The sequence below is a fragment of the Cygnus olor genome (genome assembly GCF_009769625.2).
Source record: "Cygnus olor isolate bCygOlo1 chromosome W unlocalized genomic scaffold, bCygOlo1.pri.v2 SUPER_W7, whole genome shotgun sequence".
Classification (NCBI taxonomy): Eukaryota; Metazoa; Chordata; class Aves; order Anseriformes; family Anatidae; genus Cygnus; species Cygnus olor.
In genome coordinates, this window is record NW_024429078.1 from 1,438,759 (window position 1) to 1,456,849 (window position 18,091).

The following is an 18,091-nucleotide window of genomic DNA, read 5'->3' on the forward strand; positions in this document are numbered from 1 at the left end:
CACTCTTAGCTAATTGCTTCTTGAACAATGGTTTGAAACAATTAAAGGACTATGCAGCTTTCAAAAGAGGTGATGATTTTAGAGTCAGGTTACATCCACCTGACTCTGCAGTACGCTCTTATTTTAACTTCAATATGTTTTCCTTGAAAAAACAGAATTTCACAAGGCAAATCAGATTTCAGTGCTTTTCAAGGCGGCATTTGACTTCACAGTTTCCTTCCCAAACATATGCTATTTACAGTCACACAAATAGAGAAAGTCTTTAACTTAACTGAATTTAACTTCAACTAAACATATGGTTGAAGGATTTCCATTTCCTATGCTAAAATGTCTGAAAATGATTTTTACTCTGTTTTAGCAGCTAGCTGATGGAACCTCTTAAAAAAAAAAAAAAGATTTTTCACTCAAAAAATAAGTCAGAAGCTTGACTGCATTAATAAAGGAGATGTTAACAGAAGGTACCTCAAGCTCTTCCCCAAACCCATACACATACTGTCAGACACAGACTTATGTGATGAACAGGAAAAACTGAAAAGTTAATCTGTGCTTTTTTGTATTATCCACAGGTATGGATAAAAGGCACACAAAAAAAATCTTCCAGGCAGGCTTGTATCTGCCTTACTGCTTGTCAAAATGAAACTGTGGAATTAGGCACAGCAGCAGCTCTACCATAAAAACAAGATGACAAATGAGACAGGGTCCAAGACAATACAGCCTCCTTTTTCCAGATTTATGTCCTTTCTATACATGGCTTCTACACATCCACAGTTTCACAACCCAGTATTTTTGAGGGGAATCAGACTACATAAATGGAAGATTCTCTCCCTTTATAATCCGTACCTTGGAAGATGACAACCTGCCTGAAAGAAGCAGACAAGTTCTGTCAAATAGAAAGCAGGAAGATAAGAAATTTTAATCATGACCAGTAAACCACTGATTTATTAAAACTATCAGAAAAGTTCCAGAGCTAACAAGACCTTTTTGAAGACTTCTCCCAAACTCTCAACCTAGTATGCTGTTCTCAAATCTATCTGAACGAAGACAAGGTAAACTAGTTCTGCTAAGATTCACATTAGAGAGAAACTCAATCCATTCTTTTCAACAGATGATTCTGGTAAATCATAATGGTGAGCTACCTACCAGTAGAGCAGCATAACGTACATCAAAATAAAGTGATCAGCTCTCCCTAGCCACACCTTGAAGAAAAATCAGTTGTTAGTCATTGAAAACTCCTTGTGAAAAATTGTATGAAAACTCCCTCTTCTGTAACAAGCAAAATGTTTTTCTTCTGTTTGTTTTAAGCAATTCAGAGCTTATCTTACAAGTTAAAGTACAAAGCTTCCATGAGGATTTGACATGACGAGAGAAACGCAGAAAGTTAAAAAAAGAAAAGAGTAAAAGCTTTGAGCCCATTTTATTGTCAATGTTGTTAAAGCACATCTGCGTCTCAAATCAAGTTTTAGTGTATTAGGCATTATATAAAAAGAACAAAAAACATTTCTACCCCTACAACCCTCACATGGAAAAGGGAAGTAAACAAGTAATGCTAACAACACAACACAACAGATTTTAAAGTGAGACATGAAGACATCTATGAAGCAGGGGGGTTGCAGATGCTTATGAAGAGACCCATTGTTGTGGTTTAGCCCGGCTGGCAGCCAAACACCACACAGCCGTTCGCTCACCCTCCCCCCTCCCTCTCCGGGATGGGGGAGAGAAACGGGAAAGTGAAGCCTGCGAGTTGAGATAAAGACAGCTTATTAAGACAGGGAAAAGAATAACAACAATAATAATAATAATAATAGTATTAATAGTAATAATGTGTACGAAATAAGTGATGCACAATGCAATTGCTCACCACCTGCTGACCGATGCCCAGCCTATCCCCGAGCAGCCGGCCCCCCCTCCACCCCGGCTAGCCACCCCTATATATTGTTCAGCATGACGTCAGATGGTATGGAATACCCCTTTGGCCAGTTTGGGTCAGCTGTCCTGGGTCTGTCCCCTCCCAGCTCCTGCTGCATCCCTAGCCTGCTCGCTGGCAGGACAGAGCGAGAAGCTGAAAAGTCCTTGGCTTGGTGTAAGCACTGCTCTACAACAATTAAAACATCAGCATGTTATCAGAGCTCTTCTCATTCTAATCCAAAACATAGCACCCTGCCAGCTACTAGGAGGAAAATTAACTCTGTCCTACCTGAAACCAGGACAGATATCCACCCCTTATTCCATACCATTTATGTCATGCTCAGGTTACACTCTTTCCAATACCTTCTAATTAATCACCATTTTCATCTATGATATATAGCAACCATGGTAGCGATGACATACAGTGTTATATGATAATTAACATAATACAATTCAACTCAGGGGCTATTCTCACCCAATATTAGGTCCCCTTGAGGTACACACCGGACCTCCCCATTCTTTTGCATTACCCACCAAGTGCATCCAGGTCCCTGGGCAAAAGCAATCCCACGAATGGGCTTGCCTTTTCCTGAAGGCAGGAGTAGCCCAGACTGTCTTACCCAGCATGTTTCTTACGTGCACTACAGGAACTTTATCCCCTTCTACAGTGCGTAACAGGTTTGATTGGGCAGGTCCAGCTCGGTTGGCAGATCCTCTAGTATTGACTAACCAGGTGGCCTTTGCCAAATGTGTATCCCAATTTTTGAATGTCCCAGCACCCATTGCTTTCAGTGTAGTCTTTAACAGTCCATTGTATCGTTCAACTTTCCCGGAGGCTGGTGCATGATAGGGGATGTGATACACCCACTCAATACCATGTTCTTTGGCCCAAGTGTCTATAAGGTTGTTTCGGAAATGAGTCCCATTGTCTGACTCAATTCTTTCTGGGGTGCCATGTCGCCATAGGACTTGCTTTTCAAGGCCCAGGATAGTGTTCCGGGCGGTGGCATGGGGCACAGGATATGTTTCCAGCCATCCGGTGGTTGCTTCCACCATTGTAAGTACGTGGCGCTTGCCGTTGCGGGTTTGGGGGAGTGTGATGTAATCAATCTGCCAGGCCTCTCCATATTTGTATTTCAGCCATCGTCCTCCATACCAGAGAGGCTTTGACCGTTTGGCTTGTTTAATTGCAGCACATGTTTCACAATCATGAATAACCTGTGCTATAGTGTCCATGGTCAGGTCCACCCCTCGGTCACGAGCCCATCTGTATGTTGCATCTCTACCTTGATGGCCTGAGGTGTCATGGGCCCATCGGGCTATAAATAATTCATCCTTATGCTGCCAGTCCAGGTCCACCTGAGCCACTTCAATCTTAGCAGCCTGATCCACCTGCTGGTTGTTTTGATGTTCTTCAGTAGCCTGATTCTTGGGCACATGAGCATCTACATGGCGTACCTTTACAACCAGGTTCTCTACCCGGGCAGCAATATCTTGCCACAATGCAGCAGCCCAGATGGGTTTGCCCCTGCGCTCCCAGTTGTTCTGCTTCCGTTGCTGTAACCACCCCCACAGGGCATTTGCTACCATCCATGAATCAGTATAGAGATAGAGAACTGGCCACTTTTCTCGTTCAGCACTATCTAAGGCCAGCTGAATGGCTTTCACTTCTGCAAACTGACTCGATTCACCTTCTCCCTCAGCAGCTTCTGCAACTCGTCGTGTAGGACTCCATACAGCAGCTTTCCATCTCCGATGCTTTCCCACAATACGACAGGACCCATCAGTGAACAGGGCATATTTCTTCTCATTTTCTGGTAGCTTGTTGTACAGTGGGGCTTCTTCAGCACGGACCACCTCCTCCTCTGATGATATCCCAAAGTACTTGCCTTCTGGCCAGTCCATAATCACTTCCAGGATTCCTGGGCGACTGGGGTTTCCTATTCGAGCCCGCTGAGTAATCAGTGCAACCCACTTGCTCCATGTAGCATCAGTTGCATGATGTGTAGAGGGGACCCTTCCTTTGAACATCCAACCCAGTACCGGCAGTCGGGGTGCCAGGAGGAGCTGCGCTTCAGTACCGACCACTTCCGAAGCAGATCGAACTCCCTCATATGCTGCCAATATCTCCTTTTCGGTTGGAGTATAGCGGGCCTCAGATCCTCTGTATCCCCGACTCCAAAACCCCAGGGGTCGACCTCGAGTTTCCCCAGGTTCTTTCTGCCAGAGGCTCCAGGTGGGGCCATTCTCCCCGGCTGCGGTGTAGAGCACATTCTTTACATCTGGTCCTGTTCGGACTGGCCCAAGGGCTGCTGCATGAACTATTTCCTGTTTAATTTGTTCAAAGGCTTGTCGTTGCTCAGGGCCCCATTCAAAAGCATTCTTCTTGCGGGTTACTTGGTAGAGCGGGTTTACAATCAGACTGTAATTTGGAATATGCATTCTCCAAAACCCCACGACACCTAGGAAAGTTTGTGTTTCCTTTTTGCTAGTTGGTGGAGACATAGCTGTTATTTTGTTGATCACATCCATTGGGATTTGACGATGTCCATCTTGCCATTTTATTCCTAAAAACTGGATCTCTCGTGCAGGTCCTTTAACTTTATTTTGTTTTATGGCAAAACCGGCCTTCAGAAGGATTTGGACTATTTTCTTCCCTTTCTCGAAAACTTCCTCTGCAGTGTCACCCCACACAATGATGTCATCGATGTACTGCAGGTGTTCAGGAGCCTCCCCCTGCTCCAGCGCAGACTGGATCAGTCCATGGCAAATGGTAGGGCTGTGTTTCCACCCCTGGGGCAGCCGATTCCAAGTATATTGGACTCCCCTCCAAGTGAAAGCAAACTGTGGCCTGCACTCTGCTGCTAGAGGGATGGAGAAAAATGCATTAGCAATATCAATTGTGGCATACCACTTGGCTGCCTTTGATTCCAGTTCGTACTGGAGTTCTAGCATGTCCGGCACTGCAGCACTCAGTGGTGGCGTGACTTCGTTCAGGCCACGATAGTCCACTGTTAGTCTCCACTCACCATTAGACTTTCGCACTGGCCATATGGGACTATTAAAAGGTGAATGAGTCTTGCTGATCACTCCTTGGCTCTCCAGTTGACGAATTAGCTCGTGGATGGGAATCAGGGAGTCTCGGTTGGTGCGATATTGCCGCCGGTGCACAGTTGTGGTAGCGATTGGCACTTGCTGTTCTTCAACCCTCAGCAACCCCACAACAGAAGGGTCCTCTGAGAGACCGGGCAAGGTAGACAACTGTTTAATGTCCTCTGTCTCTAAGGCAGCTATGCCAAAAGCCCAGCGGAACCCTTTTGGGTCCTTGAAATATCCTCTCCTTAGATAGTCTATGCCAAGGATGCACGGAGCATCCGGGCCAGTCACAATACGGTGCTTTTGCCACTCATTTCCGGTTAGACTCACTTCAGCCTCCAATACAGTTAACTGCTGGGATCCCCCTGTCACGCCATAAATACAGATGGGCTCTGGCCCTTTACAGCTTGATGGCATTAGAGTACATTGTGCACCGGTGTCTACTAGAGCCTTATACTTCTGTGCGTCAGACATGCCAGGCCATCGAATCCACACAGTCCAATAAACTCGATTGTCCCTTTCCTCCCCCTGGCTGGAGGCAGGGCCCCTCTAGTCCTGGTCAGAATGTTCGTTTCTGTGTTTAAAGGACTGCCTGCTGGAAGTTGGAGCAGCAAACTTTTCAGAGAACCCCTTTCTCCCGATTGTTTTCTTTTGCAACTCACGTACCCGTGCCTCTAGGGTCTCAGTAGATTTTCCATCCCATTTTCTCATGTCCTCTCCATGGTGACGTAGGTAAAACCACAGGGTGGCGTGGGGTGTGTACCCACCATATTGTCTTCTTTGCATGGATGCACGTTTACCCCTAATAGCCGAGACACTGGTTTGTACAGGTGGGGAGGAAAATAAACTCTCTTTAAGTTGGTAGACCTCTTCAGAAAGTTTCTCCAAAGTATTCTCTTTTAGTTGGTGGCCACTGGTTCGTTCAGGTGGGGGGGAAGATAAATTCTCTTTAAGTTGGTGGAACTCTTCAGAGAGTTTCTCCACAGCCGAGACGCAGGCCTGTAGGGAAGAGGAGAGATTTCCTTCGTACTCCCGGAGTTGTTTAGCCATGTCACCCACTGTGGGATCTTCACCATCTTTCCAGGTTATTATCGTCAATGTGCTGGCCCATGATGATGGTGCATTCCGTACAAACTTCCGCCACATGGGTCGAGTACACTGGACTTCATCTGGATCTGTGGATATTTGTGCGTCGTCTAGGTCCTTATAAATTACCTCCCGTACGGCTAATTCCCTCAGGTACTGAATTCCCTTCTCCATGGTGGTCCACTTGACTGGTAGACATACAAGTTCTTCCTTGAAGGGATACCTTCCCTTCACAGCTAACAGGAGACGCCTCCAGAGGCTGTGAGATCGTGCTCCATCTCCAATTGCTTTGTCAATGCTTGCATCTCTAGCAAGGGATCCCAACCGCCTGGCTTCCCTGCCCTCTAATTCCACACCGTTGGCTCCAGTGTCCCAGCACCGGAGCAGCCAGGTGACAAGCTGTTCACCTATACAGCGACCAAAATCTTTTCGCACATCTCGTAGCTCATGCTGGTATAGGGTTCGGGTAGTTACTGTTGATTTTTCGACATCCTCATCCTCATCTTCATCCTCCTGCACACTTGATGGCCCAGCCCCGTCTTCTCCACACCCAGACTTAGCAGAAGACTTTCTGTGTTCTAAACAACCTGAATCTCTATACCATTTTTTCACCTTTTCTACAGGGGCAACTTGCACTGCTACAGCTCGCTTCTCTGACCCAGCTACAGGGTCTGCCACAGGGGTTGGAATACCCTCTGCAGGGGCAACTTGCACTGCTACAGTTCGTTTCTCTGACCCAGCCACAGGAGTGGGAGCGGCTGCAGGAGCTGGAGCAGCTACAGGGGCTGCAACGGCTGCGGGAGCTGGAGCTGGAGTGGCTGCGGGAGCCGGGACTGGAACGGCCGCAGGGTCTGTCACTAGGTTGATAGTAGCATCAATTGCAGGTCGATAGGCACAAGCCAGACCCCAGCACGCCACAGTGATTTGCGTCACTTTGGAACTGCCAGACTCATGACACCTTTTTTTCAAGCATTCTACCAGTTTTTTAGGATTTTGCAGTTGTTCAGGGGTGAATGTCCAAAACACTGGAGGTGCCCACTGCTCTAGAAACCTGCCCATATCCTCCCACACTCACTGCCACTCGCAACTATCCCGCCTCAAGACAGATCTCTGGATGAGATTCCTAAGTAGTTGTTTAACCTTAAACAAAACCTGAAGCGCATTCAGGAGACATAACAACAAGAACATGCTGGTCTGAGTATCCCAAGGATATTCAACATCTTGGAGAGCTACCGTAACTAGCTCGGGGGATAAGAGGGTGGTGAAGGAGGAAGGGAGAGTGAACAGGTAGGAAAAAATATCTTCCCCTGTCCCCTCCACAGATTGGCTCCCTGATGAAAAAAGGCAATAGGTGTAATTGCTAATAGTTTCTGAGATATGGTTTCCGAAGTATAGAGTCGACGACAGTGCTGAGTACAAATACCAGGTTAGAGTCATGACCAGAAATCTCATCATTTCATAAGCCATCGTTACACCACACAGTACCATAACAATCTTAAACCAGGGCCCGGAAAGGATAAACAGCACGACAGGGAGCACATACAGAAAGTAACTTGCTATAAAACTCAATTTGGGAAACAGGCACAGCAGACCTGAGATTAAGGCAATCAACATTGTGACTAGCAACTATTAAGCAGGTTGAATACTTATACCAATTTTAGTTTAACACACTCTGGTCAAATCTGTCGATATCTCAACCCTTCGAGCCCCACGTTGGGCGCCAAATGGACTGTTGTGGTTTAGCCCGGCTGGCAGCCAAACACCACACAGCCGTTCGCTCACCCTCCCCCCTCCCTCTCCGGGATGGGGGAGAGAAACGGGAAAGTGAAGCCTGTGAGTTGAGATAAAGACAGTTTATTAAGACAGGGAAAAGAATAACAATAATAATAATAATAATAATAATAGTATTAATAGTAATAATGTGTACGAAATAAGTGATGCACAATGCAATTGCTCACCACCCGCTGACTGATGCCCAGCCTATCCCCGAGCAGCCGGCCCCCCCTCCACCCCGGCTAGCCACCCCTATATATTGTTCAGCATGACGTCAGATGGTATGGAATACCCCTTTGGCCAGTTTGGGTCAGCTGTCCTGGGTCTGTCCCCTCCCAGCTCCTGCTGCATCCCTAGCCTGCTCGCTAGCAGGACAGAGAGAGGCTGAAAAGTCCTTGGCTTGGTGTAAGCACTGCTCTACAACAATTAAAACATCAGCATGTTATCAGCGCTCTTCTCATTCTAATCCAAAACATAGCACCCTGCCAGCTACTAGGAGGAAAATTAACTCTGTCCTACCTGAAACCAGGACACCCATCTATATAAAAATTCTGCATAATGATGGCTATCTGTGAAATTTCTCTGCATGTCACTTAATTACAACATCATTTGCAAAGTGGAGGTACATACCAGCCTCCTAAAGGCAAGTACTGATAAAAAGAGATATAGATTGGGAGGAGTCCAAGAGGGGTCCAAAAATGAATGCTAGTTATCAGTGTCTCATGCTGCGGAGAACAGAGCTGCTTATGGATTCAAAGAGGAATGACTCTGTAAAAGTAGTGAGAACAGCGTGATCTATCTTCCCATTAGAGTTTTGAACATACATGTGAGGCACACAGCATACAAAAGACAGAGAGAAGAACATCTTAACCCAGAAACAGAACAAGATTTAATGCATGTTAATACAGCAGTGAACCAGATACAGTCATGACAGTTAGCATGCTGGAGGGAAGGGATGCCTCCAGAGGGACCTGGGTAGGCTGAGAGGTTGGCCTGTGAAAATCCTCATGAATTTCAACAAGGCCAAGTGCACGGTCCTGCAACAGGGTCAGGGCAATCCCAAACATGAATACAGGCTGGGTGGAGAATGGATTGAGAGCAGCCCTGAGGAGAAGGACTCGGGGATACTGGTTGATGAGAAGCTCGACATGAGCCAGCAATGTGCAACTACAGCCCAGAAAGCCAACCGTGTCCTGGGCTGCACCAGAAGCAGCATGGGCAGAGGGTGAGGGAGGGGATTGTCCCCCTCTGCTCTGCTCTCGTGAGACCCCACCTGGAGTCACCCAGCTCTGGGGCGCCCAGCACAAGAAGGACATGGAACTCCTCAAATACAGAGGAGGCCACGAGGATGCTCAGAGGGCTGGAGCACCTCTGCTACGGAGACAGGCTGAGGGAGCTGGGGGTGTTCAGCCTGGAGAAGAGAAGGCTCCAGGGAGACCTTATAGCAGCCTGCCAGTACCTACAGGACAGCTGGGGAGGGACTCTTTGTCAGGGGGTGGAGTGATAGGACACAGGGGAACGTCTTTAAACTAAAAGAGGGTAGGTTTAGATTGGACATTAGGAAAAAATTCTTCACTCAGAGGGTGGTGAGGCCCTGGCACAGGCTGCCCAGAGAAGCAGTGGATGCCCCATCCCTGGCAGTGCTCAAGGCCAGGCTGGATGGAGCTTTGGGCAACCTGGGCTGGTGGGAGGTGTCCTGTCCATGGCAGGGGGGTGGGACTGGGTAAGCTTTAGGGTCCCTTCCAACCCCAACCATCCTGGGATTCTATGAAAAGTTTTAGATACTGCCTGGAAGTACAGATACCAAATCCTAATAGCTTATTGAGTTGCCCCAGATGACTGCTAGGCAAGAGACGACAGTATTTAAATGGATTTCATAGTCAATATGCTATCCAAATCATGTCAGAAAAATGCCATCTCTCAACAGATTTTGGAACATTACAAGACCTGTCAGAACACTAAATAACCTTCAAAGGGAAACCCCACTGCTTTGAAACTTCTAACACAAACTCTGGAAGTGTCACATATTGCCACAGGAGTAGGCCTGATAACACACTGAACCACAGCCAAAGATAATATCAACTGGCAGAGCTACTCCTGTTACTCAGATGCATTTTAACTTTTACTATCAAAAATGGAAAGTGATTTTACCTTGTTACATGAGCAGACACGACAAAAAGGTCTCCAAAAACAATTTTGCATGTCTTGTTTCTAAATGATAAGACTAGACCAAAGAAATTGAATAGAAACACTGCTTGTGTGTTTGGCAAGTAATGTACCAATTAGGAGCTACTCTAAGCTTCTTTCTCGCTCTACACACATACACACAGGAATATAAGCCATTTCACATGGCCCCGGTTGCAAACCACTTACATACATTAGCACATTGAGCTTTTGTTCTCTTTTAGTTAGCAAGCTATCTTGGGAAAATTAATTTATGCCAGCAAGCCACCATGCAAATGGACAAAAAAAATAAGAATTTGCGAGAGTAATAGTGTTAGAAGCTTTCTATCTAAAGATTTTCAGATTTTCCCAACACTTTTCCACTACGCGCACTCTTCAAAGCAAAAAAAAACTGCCTTTACTTACCTGCTGCCCTGTCAGATCTCCTGTGCTTCTAACAGGATCCATAGAAACAAAAGCAACAGCTACAGGCACCTTTAGCTCAGTTTCACTTTTTTGACTCTTTGACAAATACCTTGTTCTTAAATTTCCTTTTGTAGACACTCCTGTAGATGAAAGACAAGCAAAACACAGATTATGAAGTCAAAAGGGAAGATTTTGTGCCTCCTACAACAGGACTTTCACAAATTCATTCTTGGCTTAGCAGCTCTTTTTGAAAAGAAAGAGAATTTCAGGTGTCTGTTTGCAGTTTCCCCCAGACTCTCACCCCATACAAAATTTTGTTAAGATGAAAATATGATGTTGTGGTTTAACCTGGCTGGCAGCTAAACACCACACAGCCGTTCGCTCACCCTCCCCCCTCCCTCTCTGGGATGGGGGAGAGAAATGGGAAAGTGAAGCCTGTGGGTTGAGATAAAGACAGTTTATTAAGACAGGAAAAATAACAATAATAATAATAATAATAATAATAATAGTATTAATAGTAATAATGTGTACGAAATAAGTGATGCACAATGCAATTGCTCACCACCCGTTGACCGATGCCCAGCCTATCCCCGAGCAGCCGGCCCCCCCTCCACCCCGGCTAGCCACCCCTATATATTGTTCAGCATGACGTCAGATGGTATGGAATACCCCTTTGGCCAGTTTGGGTCAGCTGTCCTGGGTCTGTCCCCTCCCAGCTCCTGCTGCACCCCCAGCCTGCTCGCTGGCAGGACAGAGAGAGGCTGAAAAGTCCTTGGCTTGGTGTAAGCACTGCTCTACAACAATTAAAACATCAGCATGTTATCAGCGCTCTTCTCATCCTAATCCAAAACATAGCACCCTACCAGCTACTAGGAGGAAAATTAACTCTGTCCTAACTGAAACCAGAACATATGAGCAGAAGAAAAGAGGTGCATGGCACTGAACTTCCAGCCACATGAACATGGAAGTAAATTCTGAAACCTGCATGTTGTCTTCTGACTGAGGTTCAACGCAAAAAGTTGAATTTAAAATTCAATAGCATAAAACTGAGCTGCAGTTTTGACACTCAAATACAAATAGGAACCAAACAGAAGTAATGCTGTTAGAAGTACAACTCACATGATAAACCATTTTTTTTCTGTTATACAGCCAAGCTGCTGATTGCTCAGACTAACTGTTCCTGTCAGGACTACGCATATAAGTAAGGTAACACTACAGTGCACACTCCACAGATCTTCTGTAAAAAGCTTCCTGCCATAATTGGAATTAGTTCACCCCTATCGCAGGTAAAAACATTAGAATCATAGAATGGCCTGGGTTGAAAAGGACCTTAAAAGTCATCTAGTTTCAACCCCCCTGCTCTGGGCAGGGTTGCCAACCACTAGAGCAGGCTGCCCAGAGCCGCATCCAGCTTGGCCTTGAATGGGGCATCCACAACCTCTCTGGGCAACCTGTTCCAGTGCCTCACCACCCTCTGAGTGAAAAACTTCCTCCTAATATCTAACCTAAATCTCCCCTGTCTTAGTTTAAAACCATTCCCCTTGTCCTATCACTACCAACACATGTAAACAGGCGTTCCCCCTCCTGTTTATACGCTCCCTTCAAGTACTGGAAGGCCGCAATGAGGTCTCCCCGGAGCCTTCTCTTCTCCAAGTTAAACAAGCCCAGTTCCCTCAACCTTTCTGCATGGGAGAGGTGCTCCAGCCCTCTGATCATCTTAGTGGCCCTCCTCTGGACTGTTCCAAGCATTAGAGCACTGCAAATCCTCGTGGTGCAATTATAAAGTGTCAACACTAACACTGACACTAAAACCTCCCAGGGCCAGATGAAAATCAACAGCTTCTTGGTACTGCGTGAAAGATCGAGTCTTGACTGTTCAGAGGTGCAGAAATTTTGACCAAAAAAAATAAATACTGTATTCATATTATAGATTATACTCCTTTGGGGAATGAACTTTAGAAGTGTGTCAGCAATTCAAGTGAAAGAACTAAATTACAGACTTTAACTAATCTCTGTGCTTGGACACAAGGGAAAATGTTTCTGACATTCTCCTCATAAACACAGGAGTGGAAGAGAAGTGGAAAAATGTTACACAGAGTGAATCATTTCCAGCATTTTGGATCCCTGCTTTTTTTCTAGGACACACTGATTAACAATCTAGTATCAGTTGGCTTGAACTATACTAGCTACTAAACATATTCAAAGATTTTTAATAGAGCTGCTTGCCCTGTAGGCTTTTTTTTTTTTTTAAGGGTGTCCTGGTTTCAGTTAGGACAGAGTTAATTTTCCTCCTAGTAGCTGGCAGGGTGCTATGTTTTGGATTAGAATGAGAAGAGCGCTGATAACATGCTGATGTTTTAATTGTTGTAGAGCAGTGCTTACACCAAGCCAAGGACTTTTCAGCCTCTCTCTGTCCTGCTAGCGAGCAGGCTAGGGATGCAGCAGAAGCTGGGAGGGGACAGACCCAGGACAGCTGACCCAAACTGGCCAAAGGGGTATTCCATACCATCTGACGTCATGCTGAACAATATATAGGGGTGGCTAGCCGGGGTGGAGGGGTGGCCGGCTGCTCGGGGATAGGCTGGGCATCGGTCAACGGGTGGTGAGCAATTGCATTGTGCATCACTTATTTCGTACACATTATTACTATTAATACTATTATTATTATTATTATTGTTGTTATTCTTTTCCCTGTCTTAATAAACTGTCTTTATCTCAACTCGCAGGCTTCACTTTCCCGTTTCTCTCCCCCATCCCGGAGAGGGAGGGGGGAGGGTGAGCGAACGGCTGTGTGGTGTTTGACTGCCAGCCGGGCTAAACCACAACAAAGGGTAACCATGCTACTCTAAAGGTAGAGAATAGGGGTTCCTCAAAGTTTATAACTGCTTAACTGCTGAACATATGCTGTACATATACACAATTTTACTAGAGCTAATCATCTGCAGCCATATTTTCAGGATATGGTGTCACTGTAAAAGTTGTCTTCTATGTTTGACAATTAGAAAATTCTGAAGAAGGGAGGCTAAGAACACTCATTATTTCCCCAGGGATGTACACAAGTATGCGCTCAGTAAATCAAGGTCAAGAGAACTGATTACAAAACAATTTCAATTTCTCTTTACACAATGAATCTTCATTTTAACCATTCTCTTCAAAATTTACAAAAGACCTGAGAATCTCAAATGCTTCAACATTCCCTGGAGACCACACTAAAAATTCAGCTTACTTTATAGGCTGAATAAAACTATGCTGTACCTGCAATAGAAACAACTCCCCTGAAACTGTTCATATGATACCATATGCTTATCTAAGCAGCAGGGCATAAATCCTCTGCTATAATCCTGTATGTCCCATTACAAGTTAAAGTACTTGTGATGACTCTGTACCTTATACACTTACATACACAAATCACATAGCTGAAAAAACACTGCATAGTTTAGCATTCACAGGAAAAAAACAAAAACAAAACCTTTGTTTACAGCTATTAGAAGTTCATACCTGAAACATACACCATTGGCTGTTCTTCATCAGAAACTGCATGTAGCTTTGTTAAAGGGAATAAATACAAAAGATAAAGAGCTTGGCCTTTTAAATGCAACTATAAAAATAAGTATTTTGCCCTTAATCTTAACAGGCTGTTGATAAGAAAACAGATTGGCAACACTTTAGGAGAACTGGAAGCAGGAAAAAATTGACTAGGAAGGGGAAACAAACAAACAAACAAACACAGATTGCTAAAACAAAGTGTTACTCCTTCCTCACTGTGCATTGACTTTTAGCCAGTAAAGATTATCTGACAGGTCACCTTCACAAAAGATCCCAGGAACAGTTGTAAGGGCAATTACTAAGATAATGAAGTAATAATATTTAAATTAAGAGTGGGTTATCTTTATGTAAGGAACTCCTTGATATGTAGGGAAGACAAACTTCCAGAACAGCACATAATCACGCTACGATGAAATACTACATTTTGTATGGAATAGTCTAAGAAATGTAAATGAGGATGAACACAAAAGCTTTCAAAGGAAGTTGGTCATTCCCATCTGATCATCACATGACAAGTGCCAGCTGAAAGCCTGAGGACTTGTCCTCTTTAACAAGATCAAAAGTTGGTCTGAAACCATTTTTGATATTAAGTTATCTCAAGAACTTTCAAATAATCCAATGCTTTAACTATTGAATTATGTGACTGCAGAAAATACTCAAAAAATCACAAAGGACCAGGCACCGTGTTATTTCTGCTATTTTAGCAGTCACTGAACTTCCACACTTGCCTCCTAGAAGTCCCTAAGAATAGGACTCAACACAATTCACACAATTCAGGGAAGGGTGTAGACTATAGCACCTTCCTTAAAGCGATACCTTCAGTTAGCTGAAAGTACAGATTTTTATTCCCACATAAGTTACTAACTTTATGCCGAAGTGAAAAACAAAAGCACAAGGCTCAAAAGCCTCCTCTACTAACGTTTTGTTTATAGTATTTTCCTCAGCCTTAAAAGTTTGGCCAATTAACTCAATTACTTAATTTCTGTACTGTTTACAGATAAATGTGTTTAAGTTTTTGCACAGTTGTCTCCACACAGTAGAGTCAAATTGTGAAAAATCTTTCAGCTAACCTATACCAACTCTCTCTCAAAACTCTCGCTTTAACTAAAATTTGATTTTGGAAGTACCATTTCAAAAACTTAGTTTAGTAAGTTACCTCATGGCAGAGAAAATTAGCAACAGTCTAGAAGCTTTCACCTCTGGATAGTAACTTCAGATTCCATCAATCCTCACTATCCCTCGCACAAGTGATACTTGACACACTGGAAAAGCTTGTTATTGCAAGCAAGAATCACTTGTAATCTTTCTGATCCACGTTAACACTTATAAACAATTATCACTCATCAGTCTTTGACCAGTTCAAGAAGAGCTTCACCTAGTACTGGTGTCATTCATCTCTACAAACATTGAAAACACTTTTGTTCTCACCTGTAAGCTGCAGCCTGCTGTCTCTAACTGTCACAACACAATCTGGGGTCATGCCATGAACCAGGTGAAGAAACTGAATCAATTCTGAAAGTAAAGCATCACGCCCCCTCTTCCCAAAAAGCACCAAGGTAGATCAAGTCCCAATCTGGATCACAGCCCAGTGCAAACAGCTGCATCAGTAAAGCTATGACAGCAGTCTGCAGGATACCGAAAAGATCTTTGATTCATACTGCTACCAGAAACAACGAACCTCAGCACAGGCAATTGCTTTCTCGGCTGGCATATGGTTAATCTGTGTCAACACATGGGTGTAGGAAATAAAACAGATTTGCCTAAACAACATATGGCTTTTGAAGTTTGCCTCCTTCATTGGCACTGCTGTGGATAGATGCCTAGTAGTGGGATTAGACAAAAAAATTAGACAAAGCTGATACTGTTTCTCCCCCACGCTATCAGGACCACCCTCCCGTGAAGGTTTGCTGCCTAGCATATTAGGATAAACCAAAGTGAGATCAGTCCACCTTAATCAGCTCAGCTAAAAATTGCAGTGACTCAGGAGCTGATTCATAAATAGGTCCAACATCCCTGTCTCAGAGTGAGACTGGGGACAGCAGCAGCATCAGCCATTTAACGTTAATTCACTGCCACATGCCTCTCAAGACTACTAATGGGCTGACTGTACACGTTATTAACCTACTAACTCCACAGCTAATGTTCAAGGCAACAGCAGTCACCATGGGCATTGGAAAAACTGATCATCTTATGATGCTCACAGTCCCCCCACAGCAAGCTAGAGACACACAACACAGCATGCTGCAGTCTGCCTTGCTATGCTGTAACTATTTAGCAATTACAGAGGAGTTGTTTTCCAAAGCTAATAAACCAGTATCATCAATTCACCCCAAACTCAACCCTCTCTCTTCTTTAAAAGCATCCACTATCATTTGTTCTTGCAATGTATTTAAACTTTGCCAAGATTAGAGGCAACACTACCTACTTGCAAAACTATATAAAATAGAAATGGTTGTCAAGAAGATCCTCATCCCTTGCAACATCTTGATGCATGAGGGCACTGCTCCACTGCTGGGCTCAAGAGACCTTATTTGGTGATGGGAGACACCCTGTCACCCTAGGAGTTTACTGATAAAAGTAAACAAGTACGGTCATAGTAATCGTATCAACTTTTCCCCAGCTAAGCAGAACAATGATGCTGCAGTAACAAATCTGGTATGTGATTACTAACCTTCACCCTATCACGGGGCAGAGAAAGTTGCAGGCATTTTTTGTTTTTTAAAAACCATAAATGGGAAATCTTCCAAGTTTTATAACAACATGCCCCCTAAACAGTCCAGGGAAGGTCGGCCCATTACATCTGCCCACTGTTTTGGAGTGGGTGTGGGTGTGCAATCCGTCATAAACACAGGAGAGTGCACACATACCTTCCTTTTGAATCACTTCTAGCTGATGCTGGAATCCCACTCCCAGTGCCAGCAACAGCAACAACTCAAGTCCCTCATAGCTAAGTTGTCAGTTCCTATATTTCTGCCAGGCCAGGCCTCCAGTTCCACCCTCACATCTTCTCAATTAGCTGAGCCTCTACCTCAGCTGTGTGAGCTGAAACACTGATGCCACCTCCTTTGGGTTCTCCACACCGGGTAAGCTCATCTCTCTAGTCGGGCGTTTACATGCCAAACCCCCAACACCACAACCACTGTACCGACACGTCCAGCCCAGCTGGGCTCCCGTAACAGAGACTCACAGCCCCCAGAGCCTCATGCACATAGAGCCCCCAGCTCCCCAGCAGGCTCATCCCAGCCCACCGCACTCTGGCCACACAGAAGACGTGTTTGACCTGGTGCTTAGGTACATGGTTTAGTGGGTGACATTGGTAGCAGGGTGATGGTTGGACCAGATGATTTTGAAGGTCTTTTCCAACCTTAATGACTCTAGGATTCTGTGATTCCATGACCTTTTCCTTGCTGTCTGCGCCTCCAACTCAGTTTCTCCCTGGTGGTTCCTTCCATAACCTGAACCCAACCCCATTTCCCCGCATTTACAGCCCAGGACCGAAACTGAGGCCAGGCACAGGGGAGACGCCCCAGGAGGACACCCCGGCCACCCTTCCCTCCATTCCATTCCATTCCATTCCATTCCATTCCTTTCCCCTTCCCCTCCCTCCCCTCTCGCAGCCCAGCACGAACACCCCCAAACCACCACCCCCAACCCGACCCCTGCCTCAGTTTCCCCTCCCCCCAACCCGCAGAAGGATCCGGCCCCGCGGAAGGACACCCTCCCAGCTCCAGTACCGATCCCCACCCAACCCAGGGGACCACCTCCGCCATCTTGAAACAACCGCCACTCCCAGCCTGCCCCCCACCTCCCCCCCGGCGCTCACCGCCCATTGGCGCGGCCGGCAGACGGAAGAGAGGGGCATTCTGGGAGGAGTAGTCCCGCGAGCACCTGCTGCCGGCGGGGCCGTGCAGCCGCCGAACTACCACCCCCATGAGGTCACCCGAGGCGCCGCGCCCGCTATGGGCGGCTGGAGGAATTACAGCTCCCAGAGCACCTCGCGGCGCAGCGGCGGCTACGGCGGGGGGGGAAGGACAAAAGCGGTTGTAAAGGGGAATAGATATACGCCTCTAGCTGTTTCTTCTGCGGCTCGGGGCGG

General features: G+C 45.6%; 1 protein-coding gene and 1 long non-coding RNA gene across 2 annotated transcripts in view; one reads left to right on the plus strand and one right to left on the minus strand.

The window, feature by feature from the left end:
• The window catches only part of LOC121063021 (CUGBP Elav-like family member 4), a 1,483,068-nt gene that overhangs the window by 1,001,443 nt on the left and 463,534 nt on the right, over positions 1-18,091 (plus strand). The window lies entirely within an intron of this gene.
• On the minus strand, positions 10,456-17,729 carry LOC121063024. Its single transcript, XR_005815789.1, has 3 exons — positions 17,713-17,729; positions 13,948-13,983; positions 10,456-10,589 (listed from the first exon to the last, which is right to left on the minus strand). It is a non-coding gene; the product is annotated as an uncharacterized LOC121063024 (long non-coding RNA).